The sequence below is a fragment of the Sus scrofa genome, chromosome 17, assembly GCF_000003025.6.
Source record: "Sus scrofa isolate TJ Tabasco breed Duroc chromosome 17, Sscrofa11.1, whole genome shotgun sequence".
Taxonomy (NCBI): Eukaryota; Metazoa; Chordata; class Mammalia; order Artiodactyla; family Suidae; genus Sus; species Sus scrofa.
The window spans coordinates 34,446,584-34,453,253 of NC_010459.5; positions in this window are offsets into that span (position 1 = coordinate 34,446,584).

Here is a 6,670-nt window from a genome sequence, read left to right on the forward strand (position 1 = left end):
TCCTCGCTGCGGGAGCCCCACCTCCCTTTCTCTCTGGCTGGGGACCAAGGGGCATTGTCCAGACACTGCAAGCCCAAGGCCTGTTCTCAGCACAGACTCTTCAGACTCCTCACCCTGGAGACAGGCACAAAATGGGCTCACCTGGCCCACCTGTGCCTGGACACTGCTTCAAACCCTAGGCCTCTCCTGCCCTCTATTCCCACATCCATCTTTCATGCAGTGCAGGCAGATCTTTTAAAAATACCAACATTACAAAGCTACAGTAATCAAAACAGTATGGTACTGGTATAAAAAATAGTTGGGGCCCAGAAATAAACACAAGCATATAAGGTCAACTAATATTTGACAAAGGACCCAAGAGGGCTCAATGGAAAAAATATAGTCTCTTCAACAGATGGTGCTAGAAAAAGTGGACATTCACACGCAAAGAGTGGAACTGAACCCCTATCTTACACCACTCAAAGTATTAACTGGGGAATTCCTGTTGTGGCTTAGCAGGTTAGGAACCCTACTAGTATCCATGAGGATTTAGGTTTGACTCCTGGCCTTGATCAGTGGGTTAAGGATCCGGCATTGCCGTGAGCTTCGGTATAGGTCACAGACACAGCTCGTACCCTGAGTCGCTGTGACTGTGGTGTAGGCTGGCAGCTACACTCCGATTTGAGCCCTAGCCTGGGAACTTCCATACGTTGCAGGTGCAATCCTCAAAAAAGAAAAAAAAAAAAAGAAAAAAAGGACCATTAAAAAAATATTAACTGGAAATGGATTAAATACTTAAACCTAAGACCTGAAACTATAAAACTCCTTCAAGAAGACATAGGTAGGAGTTCCCATTGTGGAGCAGCAGAAACGAGTCCAACTCATATCCCTGAGGATACGAGTTTGATCCCTGGCCTTGCTCAGTGGGTCCAGGATCCAGTGTTGCCATGAGCTACGGTATTGGTCACAGACACAGCCCAGATCTGGCATGGCTGTGGCTGTGGCATAGGCCAGCAGCTGTAGCTCAGATTTGACCCCTAGCCTGGGAACTTCCATATGCCATGGGTGTGGCCCTGAAAAAAAAAAAAAAAGACACAGGTAAAAAAATGCCTTGACATATGTTTTGGCAATAATTTTGTATGACATCAAAAGCATAAATGGGACTATATTAAACTAAAAGCTTTTGCTCAGCAAGAGAAACAATGAACAAAATGAAAAGGCAACCTAGCACAACATTGTAAGTCAACAGTACTTTAATTTTAAAAATGTAAAAAAAATTTAAAAAAATAAAAAGATGCAATCACTTTGGAAGGAAACAGGCAACCTAAAGGATGGGAGAAAATATTTGCAAATCGTATATCTGCTAAGGGATTGATATTCAAAATACATAAGGAACTCAATAGCAAGAAAACAATTGTTAAATAGACATCCCTCCAAAGAAGGCATGCAAATGGCCAACACATACATGAAAAAGTATTCAACATCATTAGTCATCAGGGAAACACAAGTCAAAGCCACCATGCGATATCACCTCGCACCAGTTAGAATGCTTGTCATCAAAACGTCAAGAGATAACGGGACTTCCCGTTGTGGCACAAATCAAATCCGACTAGGAACCAGGAGGTTGTAGGTTCGATCTCTTGCCTTGCTCAGTGGGTTATGGATCTGGCATTGCCATGATCTGAGGTATAGGTTGCAGGCGCGGCTCAGATCCCGAGTTGCAAACTGGTATGACCATTATGGAAAACAGTGTGAGGGGTCAAATTGGAGCTGCAGCTGCCGGCCTACACCACAACCACAGCAATGCCAGATCCAAGCCAGGTCTGTGACCTAAACCACAGTTCATGGCAACACCAGATTCTTAACCCACTGAGCGAAGCCAGGGCTCGAACTTACATCCTCATCAATCCTAGTCGGCTTCGTTAACTGCTGAGCCACAACGAGAACTCCTGGAATTCCTAAAAGAACTAAAAATAGAACTACCATGCCAGCAATTCTACTCCTGAGTATATTCACAAAGGGAATGAAATCACTCTCTCAAGGAGGTTTCTGCAGCCTCGTGTTCATTGTAGTGTTATTTACGACAACCAAAACATGGAAACATGCCCATCAACAGATGAATGGATGAAAAAAATGTACCCGTGTGTATGCGTATATATGAACTATTACTATTCAGCCTTAAAAAGAAGGAAATCCTGCCATTTGCGACAACATGGATGGACCTTGAGGGCATTATGCTGAGTGAGGTTCGAGGGATAGAGAAAGACAGATACTGTCTGATGTCACTTATATGTGGAATCTGAAAACATTAAACTTGTAGAGAACAGAATGGTAGTTGCCAAGGGCTGAGGGGTGGGGCGAAGGGGCGGTGTTGGTCAAAGAGCACAGTCTTCGAGTTAAAAGATAAGTTCACGGGGTCCCCCTGTGGCGCAGTGGGTTAAAGATCTGGCATTGTCACTGCTGTGGTTCTGATTGCTGCTGTGGCATAGGTTCCATCCCTGGCCCGGGAATTTCTACATGCCAAGAGCATGGCCAAGAAATAAATAACTAAAAGATGAATAAGTTCTGGGGATGTAAGTACAACACGGTGACCATAGTTAATAATGCTGGAATTCCATTGCTGGTTAAGAACCCAATGCAGTTCCCTGAGGATGCAGGTTCAATCCCTGGCCCCGCCCAGTGGGTTAAGGATCCAGCATTGCCACAAGCTGCAGATGCAGCTCAGACCTGGCATTGCCATGGCTGTGGTGTAGGCCTACAGCTGCAGTTCCAATTTGACCCCTATTCTGCAGGGGTGGGTAAGTGTGAGCGGGCCAGGAGAGGGCTTTCAACATCACTAACACCAACATGGGAAAGGTGATTTCTTTTCTGAGTCCTTTTTAAGTCTCCTTATATCAGTGAGAAAGTCTTCTTAGAGTTTCCTGGTGGCTCCGCAGGTTAAAGATCTGGTGTCATCATGGCTGTGGTGTGGGTTCGATTCCTGGCCTGGGAACTTCTGTATGCCATAAAAAAAAGGTCTTCTCTGCTGCTCTGTGTTTAACTCCAATGCCCGCTAATCTCTTCATAACAAATAGAGAGCAGGCCTCAGCTACCACCTGAAACACTATCCATTTCCAGAGGTATGTTCTATTTTTTATTTTTATTTTTTTATTTTTTGCCATTTCTTGGGCCGCTCCCACGGCATATGGAGGTTCCCAGGCTAGGGGTCAAATCGGAGTTGTAGCCGCCGGCCTACGCCAGAGCCACAGCAACACAGGATCCGAGCCCCGTCTGCAACCTACACCACAGCTCACGGCAACGGCTGGATCCTTAACCCACTGAGCAAGGTCAGGGATCGAACCCGCAATCTCATGGTTCCTAGTCGGATTCCCCAACCACTGCGCCATGACGGGAACTCCAGTTTATTCTATTTATGACAAAAGAGACTTGCTTTTCATTTCATGGGTTGAGTTTCCTTTTACAATAAATCCACTATCAACTGTAAAACACTTGTAGGGGATGACTGAGGAAGTCTGGGTGGGCTAAATATTAGCTATCAGAGAAATACTAATTAGGGAGCGAAATAGTGGTCCTGGAAATGGCCCTACTTTTTGGAGATGCAAACAAAAGTATGTGGGGACAAAACTTGACCATAACTATAATTCACATTAAAATATTTCAGAAAGAAATAGATGAAACAAATATGGAAAATGGAGATCTGAAATCTGGGCATTGGCTTTGCAGTTTATAATGTCATTCTCTATTTTTCCATGTGTCTAAAATTATTCTAAGTCATTCGTAGCCAGTTGATTTAAAGAAAAAAACACTAAGAAACAATCACTGGAGTTCCCATCATGGCACAGTGGTTAACGAATCCGACTAGGAACCATGAGGTTGCGGGTTCGGTCCCTGCCCTTGCTCAGTGGGTTAACGATCCGGCGTTGCCGTGAGCTGTGGTGTAGGTTGCAGATGCGGCTCAGATCCTGCGTTGCTGTGGCTCTGGCGTAGGCCGGTGGCTACAGCTCTGATTCGACCCCTGGCCTGGGAACCTCCATATGCTGTGGGAGTGGCCCAGGAAATAGCAAAAAGACCAAAAAAAGAAAAAAAAGAAACAATCACTATGGCAGACTGTGGGTTTGACCAAAATTGTGAATGTGACATGAGAGTGGAAGAAGCCTGGGCAAGGGAGGAAGAACTTTCTGGCTTGGGAGAAGCAGCCCTGTATCTGGGAAGCTTGAGGGGCCTTGCATCCCTTCCCTGTCTGAGGCCCCTTCCCCTGGGACCCCCGACTCTCCTCAGCGCTGGCATCTGCTGCTCTGAGCAGCTCTGAGGGCCTTGCACTGACTGACCCCTCCCTGGTACATCTGCTCTCAGGTTTGGGGCCAGGAAGCCAACAGCTTAGCTGTCCCCCGGGGGCCCGGCCCCTTGGCCAGTGTCTAGAATGAGGAGGGGGCAGAAGGCACAGCGCCTCCACAGCAGCCCATCCCCCACCTTTGCATCTGGGCCTGGGCGTCTCCCTCCCACCATCTCCTCACCAGACAGACAGAGAAGCTGAGACCCAGGCCTGACCCAGATCCCCTGTCTCCAGGGCCTGGATGCTTCCTAAGGATGCAGGACACCCAGCCCTGCAGAGGGAAGAGGTAAAGAGAGGGCCTCGGGAACCAAAAGGGTTAGAAGCGGGCCTCTGGCCCCCAACCAGGCAGAGTCACCGGCAGGGGGTGGGGGTGGCCTTCAGCACCCCAGAAGTATGAGGAGGTTGAGATCTGGGGTCAGCGCCCCCCACCCGACCAGAGAGGACCCTCCCCTCCCGTCAGTGCAGCCGTGGATCACACAGGAACCTCAAAGTCGCTCTCACACTCAGGTGTGATTTTGCCTCTCCCCGCCCTCTGCTGTCACTCATCAATCAACAAAGCTTTCCTGAGCTTATCTGCATGCCGGGCACAGACCAGGTACCAAGACCTCAGCCAGGAACAGTCATCCCCCCACCCTTATGAGCTGACGCTGGTGGGAGACAGACACCAAACGAGACACACAGCTGAACACAAAACACAGCCTCGAGGGCACAGTAGGAAAATGGGAGCTGTGCGTGGAGGTAGAGAGAGGTGGCCCCCAGGTTCTTTTAAAAAGGGGGTGACCTCTGAAGAGATGGAGCAGAGACCTGAATAAAGAGAGGGAGAGGCCATGGGGCCCACCTAGGGAAAGAGCCCCGGGTAGCAACAGCCAGGGCAAAGGCCCTGAGGCAGGAAATGAGTTTGCCAGGTGAGAGACAGCAGGCAGGCCAGGGTGGCTGGAGCGGAGAGTGGGGGGCAGGAAGGACTTTGTGCCCAGCAGGACAGCGCAGGACTGACTGAGGTGGGAGGTCCATGGGCCCCTGGGCTGAGAACAGCTGGGACTTGTTAGGCCAAGTAAATTGGGCTTTGTTTCTCTCTGACACTTCAAGGAAAAAGCTAATTGCAAGAGGTGAGCTCCGCCAGAGTAGAAAGATAAGATGACCAGTTCAATCGCTCCTGGGGTCAAGGAGAGCTCCCCAATTACACCTGCGCAGTAAGACTCCCGGGGTCAAACAGGGAGGGGGCGCCAGACCATAATAAGTCCTGATACCATCCTTGCACCCTTTGCTCTGGAGTCCATCTTTGCCAAAAGATGCACCCGCACATTGGGGAGGGTCCTGTGTCCCCTCGGGTGTGAGAAATAAATAAGATACTTGGCCAAAGGTAAGCAAAGACCCAGAAGAACTGTGCTGTATAAGCGATTTAAATCCCCTCCCTGGAGCACGCCTCACTCAGGGGGACCCCCCCAACCCTCACTCCTCTTTAGGGTGTGTATTGCTTCTTTGCTTCTGACTTAAATAAATCACTTCTGTGTGCTCTGCCACATGTGCTGTGACTCTAACAATAGACTTTAAACCTATTTTCACATTGAAACATTCTTGAAACATTCTTGCTTTCAACAGGGGGCAAGAATCAGGGCAATTCTGCTTCTAGCCTCTGACCAGTCTAGTGGCTGGGATTCCTGGTTTTCATCTGCCCAAGTTCAATTCCTGAGCAGGGAATTAAGGTCTCACTTCCAGCCATCACTCACTGCTGTCTCTCCGAGATCAGGACCAAAGAGGCCCCGGTCCTTGGGGAGGAAGAGAGCAGGGCTGGGAGGGTCCTGAGCAGAGGCTCCGACTTATACGTTGTGAAGGGGAGAAGGGGCAGGAGTAGGATGGCCAGTGAAGAGATGACCACAGAAGTCCTGGCAGGACATGAAGGAGGCTGGACGGGGTGGTGGCAGTGGGGGTATAGAGTGGCCCAATTCTGGATCCCACAGGACCTACCAAGAAATCGAGTGTGGGCTGTGGGAGAAAAACAGGAGTTGGGAGGAGAGAGAGCAGCTCGATTTCAGAGACCAGGTTCCTTGCTGCCTCCCCGTGCATGAGACCCAGTGAATCTCAAACAATAGTAAAGAGAAAGAGCAGATAAGGCAGACTCCAGTTCCTTCCTTCAGACCTGGCCGCTTTTTTTTTTTTTTTTTTTTTTTTTTTTTTTGTCTTCTTGCCTTTTGTAGGGCCGTTCCTGTGGCATATGAGGTTCCCAGGCCAGGGGTCGAGTTCCTGTGGCATATGAGGTTCCCAGGCCAGGGGTCGAATCGGAGCTGTAGCCGCCAGCCTACGCCAGAGCCACAGCAACGCAGGATCTGAGCCGTATCTGCGACCTACACTACAGGTCAC